The sequence below is a fragment of the Halichoeres trimaculatus genome, unplaced genomic scaffold (genome assembly GCF_033239565.1).
Source record: "Halichoeres trimaculatus isolate MK-OKI-2021-1 unplaced genomic scaffold, fHalTri1.1 fHalTri1_scaffold_18, whole genome shotgun sequence".
Classification (NCBI taxonomy): Eukaryota; Metazoa; Chordata; class Actinopteri; order Labriformes; family Labridae; genus Halichoeres; species Halichoeres trimaculatus.
Window position 1 is genome coordinate 30,028,741 of NW_027437196.1, and position 18,991 is coordinate 30,047,731.

Here is an 18,991-nt window from a genome sequence, read left to right on the forward strand (position 1 = left end):
CTTGAGACCAGATCAAAAGTTGTTTTAACTTAAATTTTGCAGTGTTGGATTTTCCAGTCGAGCTTCAAAAAGCAAAAGAAGACATAGGAGTGAGAAAAACAAACAAAACAAAACAAAACAAAAAACAAAACAAAACAGAATTGAGTAAGGAATTTACTTCAAACAACAATTAAAGGTAAACAGTCTGTTCATCATCTGATCAACAGTTTCAGAGCTCAACCTTTAAAAGACTAAATCTGCTCTAAAATGTGGATCAGGGTGATTTCCTGTCAGGTTTTCTCTCTGTCATGACCTCCTGATGGTAAAGGCTAAAAAGCTTTCCCTCTTTAAACGTGGCCGGATTGTTGAGCTGCATCAGCAAGACCTCTCACAACACGCCATCTCTGCTGAGGTTGGACGCAGTGAGACAGACATTTTGGATTTCTTCAAAGATCCTGAGGGTTATGGATCAAAAAGTCCAGAGGTAGAGCAGGAGGATCTGATTGGCTGTCTGTCCAGACACGGGACGATCCTGGACCCAGATTAAGGCCGTTACTGGAGCCGACTGCTGCCCAATAACCATCAGCCATCTGAGAGAGAAGAGCTTTAAGAAGAAAACACGTCTTCAAAGACCTCGTCTCCTTCAACGCCACAAACTCACCGTTTGGACTTTTTCAGAGAGCAGCAAACATGGGACACTGAAAGGTGAAGAAAGTTTGATTCTCTGAGGAGAAAAAACTGAACCTTGACGTTCTGATGGCTTCAACGTTACTGCCATGACCAGGAGATCCCACTGGAGATGTTTTCACGGTGGCTCAGTGGAGGGGCGCCATCATGATCTGGGGCTTTTTCCTTCAATGGACCAATGGAGCTTCAGGTTGGTCAGGGCATCAAACGGCGGCTGGCTCTGTGGAGATGTTGCAGGGGGCCTCCTTCATGACTGAGGGCCCTGGTCTGTGTGGAGATGTTGCAGGGGGCCTCCTTCATGACTGAGGGCCCTGGTCTGTGTGGAGATGTTGCAGGGGGCCTGCTTCATGACTGAGGGCCCTGGTCTGTGTGGGAATGACTGGGTTTTTCAACAGGACAACGCTGCAGGTCACAATGGGCGCCTGACAAAGGACTTCTTCCAGAGGAATCAGCTCACTCTTTGGACCATCCTGATGTTCCCCTGATCTAAATCACTCTGACAACATTTGGGGATGGATGGAGAGGGACGTTTACAGAAATGGACATCAGGTCCAGACAGTAGATGATCCTCCATGAAGACATCTTCACCACTTGGAGCAACGTTCCCACAGCCTCCTGGAAACACTCACATCAAGCAGGAAATGATCAACAAGAACAGAGGAGCTCCTCATCACTCAGTCCTTCTTTTTCAAACTTTTAGTTCTGTTTCAGGGGTTTTCAGTTTTTTGAGCTGTGGTCTTAAACTTTAGATAAAAACTGATGAACAGACTGTTTCAATTTATCTCTTTGATCCCTTTGGGATTTTGATCTTTTCCCCCTCAAAATATTGATTTGTAAAAATTATTTGCCACAACAGACTCCCTATCTTCTTTAGTGCCTTCCAGCCTGTGTACATACCATATTTTGCACAGCCACTCTGAACACAACCTGACAAGCATGTTTTTGGAGTGTGGGAGGAACCTGGAGAGAACTCACAGGGAGAACATATAAACTCTACACAGGGAGGCACAGATGGGGAACCTTCCTGCTGTGAAGCTACAGCGCTGACTACAGTCCCACCATGCACCATGCATGCTCCTAAGGTTCATGTATGGGCTGTACATGTTAGTTTGTTAGTTTGTGAGTGTGTGTGTGTGTGTTTGTGTGTGTGTGTGTGTGTGTGTGTGTGTGTGTGTGTGTGTGTGTGTGTGTGTGTGTGTGTGTGTGCGTGGTATCTACCTCAGAATGAAAAATTACAAATGGCTTTTATATTCAGATAATTACTATTTTGTCATATTTAAAAATAACATTTATGTCAGGATTAAAAAAAAAAAAGACTCAGGCGCAGAGAAAAACCAGGACAAAAATGGAATCCAAGCAAAAGTTCTTTACTTAACGACTCAAGAAAACGCCAAACAAGGTCTGTTGAAAATTCCAAACAAGGTAAATTCCAAACAAGAAGTTCAAAGAAGAAGTTCTTCAGAATAAAACAGTCTTCGGAGTACAACAAAACCCCAAAAAGACTCTTAGGCTGAGCGGTGTGACCAAATGATGCAACTCAGACAATCTGACAGAAAGCCGGAGAACAGACATGGCATATATACCCAGGTGAGGCTGATACTCTATCAGTCACAGGTGAGTGATGTCAAAGGGCGGGAAAAGAACAAAGACAGGAAGTAAAACTAGACATCACACAAAGCAACAGGATTTACAAAATAAAACAGGAATTGAACACAAAATACACTAATGATGAAGCGAACATTACAATTTATTTATCCATTTATTGCACTTAAAAAGATGTCTGATCTGTCTCCCAATTGTTTTTATTTATTTATTTATTCTTAAAGTCTTGTGGTGATCCCTGCTGACTAAATATAGAGTCTAAATCTGTCTGCACTCACCCAGACTGTCCATCAGGGCACCAGGCTCTTAATGGTGGCCTTGACAGCTGACAGTCTGGTCAGTGTGAGAAACTATGATGTGTAAAGCCAAACAAAAACAACCAAGAGCAGCTGGAGTCTCTCCAAAGGGTAGCCAGCCTGCTTTTAGCCTGATACTTCAGCTCCGCCTGTCATCACATCCTGTAGGTCAAACACAACTTACATTCAGCTGGTGTGAAAAAGAGACGGTGCAGAATGACAGTTGTATTCACAGGATAAGAAAAAGGTAGAAACATGTTTGCGCGGCTGCCCTCAGCGTGTCATGATATCACAGGCATCCTTCACAAGTCCTTTGTTCAAAGAAATAACACAGATCAACACTCCATGATGCTGCACAGGAGAGCAGGGGACATGTCAGCCACGCACTAACAATGCTGAACATGTTACTGTGGGCTGGTGTTGTATTCCCAGCTCGGCTCTGTGCCAAAGATCACTCATCTAATCGTTTTGATCAGAGTTGCTCTGGCCACAGATTGATGTTGATGTAAATGTAGGGCCTGGTTCTTCCTGTAAACACAGACGCTGATTCCTGAACACAACAAAGTGAAAAATGTAGTTAGGGTTTTCAACAAGTCACGGATGGGTTTTGATCTGAAGAAAAAGTGAGGTCCAGGAACTTGAGGCTCCTAGTAAAACATCCACCGGAACCTATTTTTTTCCAGTGGCCAATTTTTTGTCTAGGTTATGTAAATCAGGCCAGGGACGCATGGAGAAAGTTGACAGTAACTCCAAAACACCATTCTTCTCAAACAGCTTTGGATCATCATTAAAAAGTGATCTGATGAGGAGATTATGACAGATCTAGAACTAAACTAAGATGACTTCCCCAGGACTTCCTCTGTGTTTGAACAGCTGTTGTAAACTGGATCTGCTCTGACACGTTCAGTAGAAGGTCTCCAGTTTACAAGGTCACTCTTTAAGCTGGAACACCAGGAGCTGACAGGGACACATTAACTCTATCAGGCTCAAAGAAGTTGTTTAGGAGGTACCATACCAAGTCCACCACAGCTGGGGGTCATCTTATTGTGGACAGAGGGAGGAATAAGAGTGTATCACATTGATCATCTGAACCATGTTTCTTGAGTGTTTGCTTGAGGCTGGCTGTGGAAGTAACGGAAGTCACATACCCACTTAGCCAAAAAAAGCCATTTTCAAAGCAGAAATTAACCTATTTACAGCCTGGTTCAAAAAACGTCTCCTGTCTGAGAAGATTACTGTCAGTTCAAACTGCACGCGGGGGGGGGGGGGGTTGTTGACTGTTGAAGAGCCCCTTTAGGTGGCTGTTTACAGGACAATGGTCTCAAGGTGAAACGCAAACGTTTTGTTGTGTTGCAGCTTCTCGTTTACACAGTGTTTCAACCCACCTAAAATGCAAACTTTTGAAAACAGCCTCCAGAGTGGGATTTTTCTGAAATGCTGCGGACACTGTTGCCATGTTAACAGTAAGCTGGTGTTTTCAGTGGAAACGCTGATGTCACAGTCCTCTTTCCTTGAGCGTATACAACAAGAAAACAGTACCGTTGTTACAATCATCGGGAACTACCGTGTTGTGCTGACTGTCTTTCAACAAAATGAGCATCTGTGGCTCTACTTCTGCTTTTAGTATTCACCAATACACCAGTTGATCAGCTCAACTCTACTTCAGTGGAGGTCTACCAAAAGCGGCTTTTGGACAAGACAGTTACAGCGCCTACTATAGGCCTGGCATGCTTACTATGACGTTTTCAGTCCCTCTGTGTTTTTTTTTTTTTTCCCACAGCGTATTAGCGTTCTCAGATAAAACGTTGTCATGTAAATGGAGCCTTAGTAAGCCTGCTAAGGGCCGGATTCACAGGTCTGTGCAACTCCTGAAGCCCATTGGTTCCGACGCTGATGGAGGTTTTCAAAATAGACAACCACTATATTTTCTATTGAATTCAAAGCAAGTTTCTCGGCAACTATTTTAAGGGTGCAAAGGACTGTATGGCTCATATCAGTCAGAATGCTTCCTTTGAACATGAAAAACAATATAAAGGCTCGTTGGAGAAAACCTCTCGTTTCATGTTGAAGTGTGTCACTTTGTCTTGAATACATCCTCAATATACATTCTCCACATTATGAACAAAAAGCTAAGACATGCAGCTTCAACAGCAGTGCCTAGTCCTTCTACTGTGAGTACTGTGTGGCTTGACAATACGTTGATAGTGCTGCGATGTGCTAAAGTCTCTGATTATCTGTTTCAATTATTATTATTTAAAAAAAAAAAAAAAAATCCCTCTGAAAACAAAAACCTGTGCACATATACTGTATTACTGTGCTGTCATTGCTGCAGTGTTTGTGCAGATGTCGTTCTCAGTCACCAGCAGAGTCTCTTGACCCACATTGAAGAGTCTTTGGCCTGTGTGAGCCTCCACTTATCTACACATGATTGCATTCATTTGTCTAATGACCAGTCGTCCCTTTAGAATCCAGGCCAGAAACAAATAAACTTTGTGTGTGTGTGTGTGTGTGTGTGTGTGTGTGTGTGTGTGTGTGTGTGTGTGTGTGTGTGTGTGTGTGTGTGTGTGTGTGAACGCTGTATGTGAATGTGTGGGTGTATCACAGTATGTGTAAATATATGTGTGTCAAGGGTGAACCATTAGGAGCACCACAGGTTCTCTAACAATCTGGAACAGCTTCAGTGCTGTTCCTACGTTCATTAAATCTAATACTCCTTATTAATACAAGGTGGTGTGGTGTTAAAGGAATACTCCTACATTATTCATGCCAAGTATGCTGCATGGTTCACATATGTGTGTTTCACATACGTGTGTTTCACATACGTGACTTCAGTTAAACGAGGGGAAACATCAGTTTGCTGTTGGTGCCTCTCTGCCAGCGGCTCACTGGAAACATCCTCCCTGCTCTGACTTGGAGTCCATCACTCTCTCGACCTTGATGGCAAAAAACTGCATTTTATGCCTCATTGGGCTTTAGCAATCAGTATTAGTAATAGGTTTTAATCTGGGAATGTAATGACTTTGCAGATGGGTGTCACAGTGCAATGCTGAAGCTCCCTGACCGCTTGTTTCCTGCCTGGTCTGGAAACTGGCTGGAAAAAAACAACAGTGGGGTGTTTTTTAATTTTTATTTTGCTCTTACTTCTAAAAGTGAGAGTTATAAGCGTTAGCTTAGACATTCTTCAAGTTAATAATGTCAACAACATATCCAAAATGAAGATGTAAATAACTTTACATTTCCACAGCTGTAGGGATCCTGGTTGAATGAATGTCTTTTATGAGTTGGTTACAGTATATACAGGTTTAGTTTAATCAACCTCTGAAAGAAATTCATGTGGAAATAATCTGACTTTCCTTGAGGTGATTTTACCATTTGCATGTTCAAACGCTGTTTATGTTAATGTGTGCAATGGAAGCACTAAATTCTTCAGTGCGTGCCACATTGACCAAGGAAGCTGAGTTATCCAGCTCGCTGAGCAGTGACCAGAGCGCCGACAGTGACTGCATTCACTGAAACACATACAGCAGTAGAAGTGTTCCTGATGCTGTGTATGATGGCTCACATATACACAGCTGAGAACCTGAGTCAAACAAACACTGCTTGATAAGATCTTCAGCACAGATACCATATTTATGGAGTAACGTCTGTGCCTTTTGAAAAGCCGTACGGCCAACTTAAAAAGAAGAAAGGTTTGAATTTTGATCATTTTGTTTGAAGAAATGATGATGATGGAACCACATCAAATACAATGTTGTTTGCATTGATAACTTTTGAAATAGAGTTATGTAAACAATGTCTTTTAAATGGCTAACTTAAAGTGATACTCCGAGATGGAACAAGTTGGGTCCTATCCAGGGCAGAAATGACCCCTACAGCAGTGTTTTTGTGCAGCAGAAGCCCAGAGCACGCGCACCAAACACCCCCTCCCTGCTCCTCTGCCGGTTTCCTCTGCACTCAGACGGGGCCATATACAGTGAACCTCTTCTTACAGTCAAATCATTTTCTCTTTGAGTTCATTCTTGATGCAGTTCAGCAAATAGTCTTAAAGTTGTACCAAATTTTTTTAATCATCAACATTTTTCTGTCTGAACACTTTCTTCACATAGTTCATATTTTAGCTCATCATTGTCCAGTCTTTGTCGCGATGACGGGATGATATGTCATTGACGATCATTTATTCTCATAATGTTTGTTAATGAAATTAAAACTGGTCCAGTAAGTAAGCCTACATCCCTCCTGTTTTATTCTCTTCAAACTGTGTGCCAGTTAAATTCACAATACATTTCAAAATTATTGTTTGAACTAATAAAGTGATCCATGATTGAGCACTTTTTTTTTTTTTTTTTTTTTTTTTTTAACATCTGAGACCTTGTCCATCCTTAAATCACCAGTTGATCCCTCAGGTCCTTTGCCATGGGTCTACTTGCTGTGCCCCATGTTGGATAAAAAAGTCATTTGAACATGTGGTTCCAGCTCTTTAAAATAGTCTTTGCAGATAATAATGTGCTGTCTCTACTGAAGCTTTCAAAAAGCTTCTTATTGTGTTGTTAATAACTGTAGGCAATCAAAGTTTGGACCCCAACGATTCCATTTGTTCAGATGTAATTTATTTTAAAAACATTTGTGTCTTATACCTTGGTAAATTTGGTAATTAGACACATTGATGATACCGTTAAAAGTGCTGAACAGCTGGATAAATCTTTCAGGGGGAAAAACTGTTGACTGGTCTTTTCCCAGAAACCAGCCTGGGCTCAGTTAAACTGTTTGGTCACAGGGGGATAAAAATGCCAGTAGGGCACCAGGCTATTTGCAGATGTTTGAGGTACTAGAGAGCAGTATAGGAATAAATCTAGGCATCGAAATTCATGAGAGGCAGCAAGAGTTTTGAACAGCTTACCAAATGTGAGATGCTTGTTTTCCAAAACAGGTGCAGAAACTTTTAAATCAGCGGGGAAGGAGAGGCAGAGAAATAGTATATCCAAACAGGGTACTAACAAAGGAGAGGAAACACTGATGCAATGCAATACATCGCTCATAAAAAAATAACAAGTTGTAACCATCCATAACAATGTGGCTCAAAACAAGACGGGTTTCTGGGCTGTTGTTATGCAATTAAGGAAGAGAAGTCTAAGCAAGCTGTCAGAAAACATGCGGGAGGGCTACTTTGTTTCAGTCAGTCAGCACTAAAGGAAGTTCACAGACAGTTTTCAGCTTAACTTTTCCGTCTGGTGCTGCTGATGTGTTATAGAGTGTGTACACTCGGGGCTACATGGTAATTTTAGCTCTGAACAAAGAGGACTCCTCTGATAAGCTGCCATTATTACAGAAGCCCTCAAGACACAGGACTTAGGAATTAACCCTCTTTACTGAGCAGTCAGTGAACATGTGCTGCAGCTGCTCGCTGGACTGAAATCTACTCTGGGATGCCTTGAGTGAACAGTGGCTGCAGTGCTTGTTATATGCAGCTTTTTCTCTGGCTGCAGATGGGGATTTCTTCCAGCAATCAGGCCCAAAGGGCAGCTGAGGTTTCAGTACAGGAGAGCACGTTTGCCCCCTGGCCGTGATTGACCTTTGGTTTCTTTCTTTCTTTCTCTTTTCTTTCCTTTTTTTTTTTTTTTTTGCTCTTTTCACAACTCAGATCACCTTGACATAACAGAAATGTTTAACATCTTTTTGCTGCACAGTGACGGTAAAAAGAAATACACAGAATATCCAGCTCCTAGCAAGGTTTTATTTTTTATTTCTCTTAAAGTTCCTGTTAGCTCAGTGGAATGAAGTCCCAGCTGACTTCAGAAGTTTACTTTTTGTAAAGATTTGCACGAGTTAAAAAACGCTCTTGCCCTGGTTGACTGATTAGTCGTAGTACACCTGTACTACAAAACAAACAAATGAATAAATAGATATACAAAATTGTCTTCTGCAGCATCACAAACCAGTTCTTTTTAAGTGCTTTCAGCAGTTGCCCAATTGTTTCTTGACTAGCCATGTGGCCAGCTTGAATGCACTTCAGATTTTTGTCTTCGCAAAGAGAACAAACTAATAACAATCCCATCTACTTAAAGACACAAGTATCTTCCAATGTTTGAAACCAAAAGAGAAATAAAACTGAATAAGGTTTGACAAGCAAGACATGTTTCTTCATCGAGATAACGATTAAAGATTTTCAGGATTCCTGTTTTTATGATAGTATCTCATAAAAACAGGAAAATCATAAATATTTTTTTCTGCTTTTACAAGATAGTATGTCATAAGAACAGAAAGATAATATTTTCTGTTTTTACAAGACACTATCTAAAAAAAAAATAAAAATAAACAGAAAAATCAAAAATCATGTGTTTACAAGATACTGTTTCATGAAAACAGGAAGATTTTTTTTAATTGTTATTTTCTGTTGGATGCAATATGCCATTGTACAGATTAGCACGACTCCGGGAACAGAATGCTTAATATCACTCAGTGACACCTTGATGGCAGCAGAGTCAGAAACATCTCCAGGGTCTTCCTCTTCAACAGCTCACAGTGGGTTTTGATCAGGTAGGGGGTGCCTGAATGAATGTTTGACACCTCAACTGGAAAGATTAAAAAAGAAAAAAAAACACCTTAAAGTTGAATATTTATTTAAAAAAAAATACTTATTCAAGTCATTTCTATGTCAGTCTCATTTTGGAAGTAAAAGAGATTATCACAAACATCCAAAAAATCTGAGAGAAACAGTAAAACACACTTTATCCATCTGGATCCTCTAAATCCAAATGCATTCGCTGGTCAAGTTAGAGTCTAAGGGCTCTAATTTCGTGGCGCAGCGCAGGGGGCACAAGCCTGCCGCAGCCTGCGCTGTGCTAATTTCATGCGGCCCACCGCCGTGCGCTGCCAATTTGACAATTTGGTAGACTGTCTGCGCAGAGATGGGTGTGACGGCGCGCCAGGGGGAGTTGACGGCGCACCAGGGGGAGGAGTCAGCAGATTCATGTTGGCACAGTGACAATTTCGTGCCAAAAAAGTGCGCTGAAAGCTCGCCAGCTCCAACCTGGTCTATCCTCGGCGCAAGGCGGAGCGCACCCCACGCAGCTGTAATTTGGTGACAGGCGCACATGTGCGCACATGTCATCAAAGCCTCAGAGGCAGGTTTCCAGAGTGTCAGGCACATTTTGATGCAGTAAACAATCACAGTAATCACTATTTAATGTAACTGTCTGAACCAGCATATACATTTATATCTATATTAACTGTCCCGTCACATCTGATGTCAGATTAAAGCCGTTTGTCATAATGGAAAGTTAACCTGACGGCAGCTGGAAGTTTGATGCACATCTAACAATTAAACAATAAACAGCCTTAACATCTGATACTGAGTATATCTGGTTCTCTCATTTCATTTAATTCAAAGAAAAGAGGGAGAGAAAAGACAAAGAAAAAAAGAGACAAAATAAATTTATGTCACTCAGGATTTACCCGTGATTTCCCATATTTCTCTGTTTTAGTCTTTATTTTTAACCTGAACTAAAAAGATGGAGTACATTATTGTAAGGAGGATGAGGTGGAGACACTGGGAGAGTATACAGTATATCACCAAAGGCTCTGCTTGGGGATGACAAACCAGGAGTGCAGGTGGATCAAAAGTATTCTGAATGAATAAGCCAGCTGTGTAACTGCATCTTATTTTTTTTACTCCGAATAAAGACAAAGGAACAGATTAAATCTGTCCCGGGAGCTGGCCCACAAGGTGACGCGCGCCGTGTCCTCCAATGCGCCCCGCTGTCCATTGACCTGCTGCAGGCACAGCGGCTCTGACCGTCTCCACTACCAGCACTCTCTCCGCGGTCCTGGAGATCACTCAGACCAATCAGACGCTGCGCCTCGGCCACAGGGCATTTAAAGGTGAGGAGAGGCGATCATTTGATTGGTGAAAACAGCGCTCGGCTGTGTTAAACCCACTCACGGCTTTTCTCCTCCCTCTCTGCCATTTGTGCGGAGGGAGGCGTGGACGCGCAGCTCTGCGCTCATGTGAGCCTGTACTGCGCCTCTCTTGGCACTGCAGGAAACTTGCAAAGTGCGCCGGTCACGCCCTGTGCGCACGGCGAAGGCCGGCGCAGGGCAGGTGCGCCTGCGCCTGGTCTACGAAATTAGAGCCCCATGTCTGAATCAGGTCAAAGTCCTGAAAGCCAAGGCTCAGCACTAAATTGGAGGTGAAGTGGTGCGCCTACAATAGAGCCGAGGATAAATCAGGGCTTATATTCAGTGGAAGCGTAAAGATAAATCACATGAGATCAAATCAGAGTTCAGTCTGTGTAACAGGTTGTTATGGCAGCTGCTTCTCTTATTTACGTCTTCCTCCTGGTTGAAATGACTGCCCATATTACCCACAAGATATGGCATCCTGAAGGGGAATGCTCTTTTCTTCCATGATAAAGGCATATATTTCAGAGGCTAATAGGCAGAAATGTTTGTTTGTGTAACTTCAAAGCCTCCAAAGGCCATAAGTGGAGCTCTTTAGTCCCTGTTTTGTATAACAAGTAAGAAATGGATTTCCTATGTTGATTAAAACTCGGAGTACTGCCAGGATTGTTTATGTCGTTTCCTGTTGAGAAACTGATCTGTATGCAAAATTTCCTGGAACACTACCAGCTCTGATGGAGTCTTTTGTTCCATTTGTGAGATTTTGGACAATGTGATTAAGCAAAACATGCAGCAGGGACTCCAGCATGAGAAGCCAGCAGATCAGGGTTTGTGGTTGGGCTGGCACCGTGTGCGAGTATAAAGCCAAAACCATGCAGCCTTCAAATACATTTAGGAAGGAGATACGCTTGATGGAGTAAGAGCATGATATATTAGCTCTGACTGTGGAACTGAAAGCTTTGGCCTTCAGGAAACAGATTGTGGAGTCCTAAAACTGCAGAGGTCTACAGAAAACATCACAGATGGGGACACACTTTGATCCTGATCTTAAGCAGAGCTTTGGTTGAGAAAGAATTGAGGCATCAGTCTGACACAGGGTACAGTTCATTTAGTACTTTAAAACTGGCAGAGTTGTAACACTGTTATCAGCTATGACATGCATGATACTCTGTGCCATGTAACTTCCTGCCAATATAATAATGGGGCAATTATTCCTTTCACCTTTCACTGACTTAAAGTGGTTATGTAATACACAAAAATACTTTAGTCCTCAAAACCAGATCTAAAAGCATGGATTTTGTTAAAATGATCCATTTATCCACGTATGACCCCGCTTAAATACTTGCTCCCTGATTGGTTAAAACCCCATACTAAAAGTAAATAGACCTGAATAGGAAAGGGGACATTAGAGGTCATCAGGTAACACATGAAGTCAGTCTGTGTTAATCAATTTTGGCTCATTTCACTTCTGTTGAAACTGAGACGTTACTCTCAGTTACAGTTCTTAACTGGTCCACTAAACAAAATGATGTTAATTTTGTTCCTGACCTGTGTTAAAGGGAGCGACACCAGAGCTGGTGAGGGTTTTCTCAAACCTCTGATCACTGAAGAGTCACTTAAACCAACCGTTTCAGTTCACCACAAAATAAAGAAACCAGAGACCACTGAGAATACACCATCCAAAAAAAGAATAAAAGAAAGAATAAAGGTCTGTTACTTAATTGAACTATGAAGTAACTGGACGACCTATGCACTCACATTGATGTTTGCAAATTGATCTGCTGCCATTGATATCATTGTTATCCTGGTTTAGTTACCTCTGGGTTCTTTAACACAGAAATGTGGACAACAGGCCAAACATTTTTTGTTTGCATGGTTTACTACCAAATGTAAGATATTTAATGGCTCCGCTATCAGTACATGCATGTTACATGCAGCTAAAGAAATTGGACTATGAGTTCAGTCAGCACAAAATCAGCGTGTTACAATGTAAAAAGTTGGAATCTGTTGTCTAGAATGGACTAGAACCTAGATAATGGGATAGCAATGAACTGCATTTGGATTCGGCAGGTCTTGGTATGCCTCGGTGTGAGCAAATTTCACCTGGATGAGGAAGTAGATGACTGTGTTAATAGGGTCACTGAGCTCCAACACAACAAATAAACACCATGTAATGCTATTAACAGGCACAGTCAGAAACATAAAGAGCTACAGCTGCATCCATTTCAGCCATCATTGTTAGGATGCCGTTTCCTCTTGTCAAAAAGAGCACAGCGCCGCCGAAGCAGGGTGAGTCGTTCTTGTTCAAAAATCTGATTCTCTTTCTGCATGCTTGTCAAGACGAGATCGACTTCACCATTGACCTTAGTCGGACCGCTGCATGCATGCAAACGTACTGAGTGTTTGGCAACCCCCCAGTGGGTCCTGAGCCCCACTTTGGGAACCACCGACTTACACCTTATGCATTAGTAACAATAGCAATAGTGGTAATAGACTAGACATGCCCCCATCAACTGATTTCCTTTTTGTTTTTACTACCCAACTGATTGAAAGGTAAGACTGCTGCAAAAAAAACATTTACTAACCCTACAAACACAGGCTGACAGTCTGCTGCAGAACTGTGCTATCATGTTTAGCGTGGACACTGTGTGTGGCTAGCATTAGCGAACTAGCAGGACCAGCCTTCAATCCTTCCTAATGTGCCTGTTTTTTATGCAGTGCTTTGGTTGAGTTGACCAGACCCAGAGCTCATCCTCCGAGTCAGAATAGGAACACATGCCAAACCATGCTGTGCCAAGAGTCTGTGTTACTTTCCACATCTGTGTTTGTTTACGACAAGATGGTAGTCATTTTCCTCCAGACATACAGCTCTGATTAGCTATCATGGGCTGTGCTGCAGCTCAGGCACAATGAATGACTCATAAATATTTCAAGACAACGTTCATGGAATTGTTCCTGAATTTTCCTGGACATGTAGTCCTGGTCTCAACTGGATAGGGTGACAACATCATATTTTGTCATCGACTTCATGTGCACCTCTCTAGTTTAGCTTAATGAGTGGTCATATTTATCACACTAGCAGGCTGCTCCTGTCCTGCTTAGCCAGCTAGGGTTATATTATTATTTCAGGTCATACACATTAAGTATGACCTGAAATAATAATAATGTTTATTTTTCATTTTATTAATGAAAAAGCTGATGGATTTACTGTAATGATGCCAAAGTGACACAAAGATATTTCAAAACAGCGTTTGGTTCATACCACTTCACAGTCATATTCACCAGAAGGTTTTTCAGCCTGCTATGAAGAAAGATATGGGTTCTCGTCTGTTTGCTGCAGTATTCAACTGGAAAAAAAAAGAGGTTTGTCATTTTTAACCCAGAACCTGATGCGGGTTGACCGTCAACATATGTATGTTTTGAAGAAATCTGTTTTTGAGGAACACCAAACAGCTGAAAACTGGACCTGTACTAGCAGCACGTACACACACACACACACACACACACAGTGTGCACTGTGCCCTCCTCTTGAGACGGCTAATGGAAGGTTTTTAGAGAGCGGGTGTGTTGTCATTTCCCCTCTCCGGTCTGTCTTCATCACTCACAGCCCTCTCCTGCCAGACAGCATTTATGGTCAGTGTTTAAATGATGCAGTTCCTGCAGGGAGAATACTGATGCAACCCCAGCCGCTGTTTTTCAGCTCAGGCTCACACTGGGGAGAGAGAAGCCCAGTCAACACTGTGGCACAGCGATACATTTAAAGTTCAAAGAGCCAGTCACCGGCTTTTTTTAGCCTCACTTTGAGAACATCACATTTTCAATACATCACAATAGTTTTCCCTTTTCTTTTAATTTTCTGAAGTACATGCTGACCTTCCATCTCTTGATTGTGTTACAAATGTCTGCGTCTCAGCCAAATGGTGGCATCAGTCAGTGGAAGGACAGTGAATGTGAAAAGGTAATACACTTAAAGTTGAGCTTTTACTCAATCACAGAAACGCTTTAGTTGGTGTGACGCTGTCCATGAAACACTCTTACTTTTTAACCTTATGAGTAAATGTGCTTTGTGTCTCCTCCCTACAACACTATGTTTAAAAAAAAAAAATAAGTGATTGTCCGTACGAGTTTTATTAGAAAAAAAAAAAAAAACCTTTGATGAACTTATAATTATCTAATTTCCTTCAGATTAAAGACTTAGCACTCTCATCTAGTTGCATAAAACCCTGTATCACATTCAGATATGCCTCAAAATCTTTGAATTTTAACTTCATTTGCTGTATTTGCTATGATTTTGGTTATGAATAGCAAGCCAAACACTTCCTGGATTTCCAACAATCAACTTTAATTCCTACAGTACTTTAAATGCAAACGGCCAGTGCATTACCTTCACTCACATCTCTTTAGCTGTTTAACAAAACTGGGTATTATTTATATTTGCAGTGAACCACTGAAAAACACTTCAAATAGCCTTGATGCCAGTTTATTTCTGCATTTAATCTTGTTCTGTTAAAAAAATAGTGCATATATTTACAGTACAAGATTAGATACTTTTCTGTTGCACTAATCATCATTTCTTTGTCTAGGAGGCCCTGTTTTCACAACATTTATCCGAAAAACACTAAAACGCAATGAACAAAATCTGTGTTGACAAAGGAATGCTGAGGGATTGAAAAAGCTGCATCAGGCATGCCAGGCCTGTAATTGGTGCTATAACTGTCTTGTCCAGAAGCAGCTTTTGGTAGATCTTCACTGAGGTAGAGCTGTGCTGATCACCTGGTGTGTTGGTGAATCCTAAGAGCAGAAGTGGAGCAACAGAAAGAAAGTCGGTAGATTGAGCAGATTGAGCGGCACAAGCACAACATGGTAGACCCAGCGATAAATATATATATACACACACATATGTGTTTGTGTGTGTGTGTGTGTATATATGTATGTATATATATATATATATATATATATATATAGAATAGAATAGAAAATACTTTATTTATCCCCGAGGGGAAATTCAGGAGTCACCGCAGCATTTAAGAAAACAAAAGTAAGAAAGAGTATAGAAAGTGCAAAAATGTCCATAAGAAATTAGATGATGACATCCCGTCCACCACTCGTCCACCACTCTCCAGCCCAGCCAGCCTCCACCTCCACAGGGTCCAGGACCAAGCCTCCCCAGCAGTCTGTTCAGTCTCTGTCTCCTGGATCCTGTCTGCTCACAGCAGGCGAAGCTCCTCCGATGTGTCGCGGCGTCTGATGTCTGCTCCGTCAGCCACGTCCGTGAACAGCATGATGCCGCTGGATTAGCACAGCTAGCTCATCCATCCCCTGGAGCGAGATCCCACGTTCCCAACAAGGATGGATGGAAGGACAGGTCCACGTCGTCACCTCCCAGCTCACATCCGAGAACCAGCACGTCGTCCTCACCTTCTCCTCAGCTCGAGGGAAATCATCAAGCCCTACACTAGTTAGCATTGACATGCTACAGGCTGCTAACAGCTAATTTCGCATGTAAACAATGCAGCCATGATTACATGTAGGATCTCCAGACAAACACAGGAGAAAAGTAGTAAAAAATATCGCCAAAGCCACAAAAAGTGTGGTGTCCGTGACCGACAACAAACCACACAAAGTGATGATCCACTTCAAACACAAAGACGACGAAAAAGAGACGAAAAAACCACAAGAAACGGACAAAGACGAGAGAGCTGCTGCAACAGGCAGCTATCCAGGTAGCGCCTAGCAACCGATATATATATATATATATATATATATATACATATATACATATATATATATATATATATATATATATATATATATATATATATATATATATATATATATATATATATATATATATATATATATATATATATATATATATATATATATACATATATATATATATATATATATATATAAGGGGTGTAACGGTACATGTATCCATGCCGAACAGCTCCAAAAGGCCGTTCGGTTCGGTACAGCGCTGTATTCCAACGAGTACAGTAAGTTTACGTTAGCTGCTGCACATGGCTCTTTAATATTCACGCGATTTCTCGTCTATGATTGGCTGAGCAGGGAAGGCGTTTTAATATTCATGAGGAAAGTGGTCTGTCATTCGTGCTTTGCGATCATGTGCATATCATGTGGACGTGACGTCTCACGTTGAGCCAATCAGAGGATAAATATTAAAGACCTTCCGTAGCCACAGGAGCTTGTGTCTGAACTGGTCATCATGGCTGCTGCTAACGACCAACCAGAGCTTGAAGAGCCTCCCCCCTCACTGTATAATGGCAAGTTTTTGGTTTAATATATATATATATATATATATATATATATATATATATATATATATATATATATATATATATATATATATATATATATATTTATATATATATCAGTGCTGGGCAAGTAAACGCGTTAATTTAGCGTTAACCCGTCAATCTATTAACGTCGTTAAATATTTTATCGCACGTTAGTGCATGTTTCTCACATGCTTTTATTTTGTAAATGTCTGTCGCTGACCGGAAGTGAAATTGGCGGAAAAATACGATGAGTAACCAAAACAAGCATGGAGAAGAGGGGCATTTTGGCTATATTTTTTCATCCATCGCCAGTGTTATCATAAAGTCAGCTTGTCTACCGTCTTCAGACTACGACTTCGAGTTTGACAGTTGTCCTTACCGGTTTGAGCCTGAGTACTCAGACGAGGAGCTCCATGAAAGAAGGATGCAGAGGGAGAGAGACGAAGAGCTGGCTCGAGAACAACAAACAGGAGCACGTCCACGACTCAATGCGAACTGGTGGTGCGCTTGTGGACAGTGTTCGCCTATGGCAACAGAAGAGGAGTGTGTTTGTGATAACGATGGATAGCGATGGATGAAAAAATATAGCCCAAATGAGTGATTTTGCAGAGATTATGTTCCGCGCTGAAGCTTCCTTGCCGTGGCCCCCGCTAAGTGCGGCTAAAATCAGCTGGATCTAAATAACTTCTGAAGGACTGCGAGCTGAACAATGTTTGTCTTAGTGAGTATATGAGCATGCACACACCTATAAATAAGGTCCAGGTGTCAAAAAAACGGAGTTGCCTTTTAAAGGCGCTCGCCGCTTAGTGTATCAGTCCGCGTGCGGCGTGCCAGATATAAACAAACGCAGGTAGTCTGCCAGGACGAAGAGACACGATGAGAACTAGAGCCTTATTTAGCTGTGTTTATTGTGTGAAAGCAAAGCGCTGAAAATTCTCTAAATAAAGCGTGAATGCAGACCGATATCAGAGTTTTCCGGTGGGAGTTCGTTTATTTGTGTTTTTGGTCAAGTAAAATATGGCCCCGGGTGTTTGGTGCGAGCGCTCTGGGCTTCTGCTGCACAAAAACACTGCTGTAGGGGTAATGTCTGCCCTAAACCTTGTGATAGGACCCAACTTGTTCCATCCTGGAGGATCACTTTAATGCCCTGACAGTGGCAGTAAGCTTTAATTTTGTGTTGACATTTTGTAAATTTGATTTGCACTAAATATGTGATTTAACTATTACTGTATAACAAGTACTGATTTAGTGTTTGCATGACAGATGTTATGGCACTTTCACAATGCGATTAATTATGATTAATCAGGTAAATCATGCGATTAATTACGATTAAAAGTTTTGATCGTTGCCTGGCCCTAATATATATATATATATATATATATATATATATATATATATATATATATATATATATATATATATATACACATGAAAATATGGAAGTCTACAAGAAAGTCGGCGCGATGATTAAGAGGGCAGTGAACACAGTTTTTTTCTTCTGCATGTTTGCATGAAGAGGTTTATGGTGATACTGCTTTGGTTCCTTCAGAATTACATCAGAACTGATATGTTCAGAAATGTGTGACATGTTAGCAGATATATTTGCACAGTCCCAGTAGTAAAAAAAATAAAAAAAAAATAAAAAAAACACTTTTCAATTAGGTAGTGCAATGCTCTGTTCTGACATGACAGACTGTTAAAGAAAGTTCCAGATAAGGTTCACATGGTGCTGTTAGATGTGTGCCATGCCACTCATGTCTCGTCTCTGCATACGTGGTTGTGACTTGGATGCACTCTGATGCCTCAGGATCAACCTGTCCATTTTCTCTGCATTGATGCCTCAGATCTCCACAAAGGCGGCGGTTTGTTTATCTTTGCTTCACATTATTTTCTTGGATCAACACATTTCCTTTTCTGTACACCACACACCCCCTGATGGCTTGGCCTGTGTGATATGAGCATCAGATGACATGCCTGGAATAACACAGTACCACATGATCACTAATATATGGCACACTATCTGGTTTGTGGGATTTGTCATACATCCAGTGAAAGAGTTTTTTGACGCGTTAATTTGACACAGCTTCCACAGCTCTGCTTTACCTCTGCTCTGCACACAATGGGAGTCATTTTCAACCATAACTTGCAGTGCCACTGACCATTATACTCAAAGATGTTGATACAGACTAAGCAGTTTGCCCAACAAATGCAATCTAAAACACTGCCATA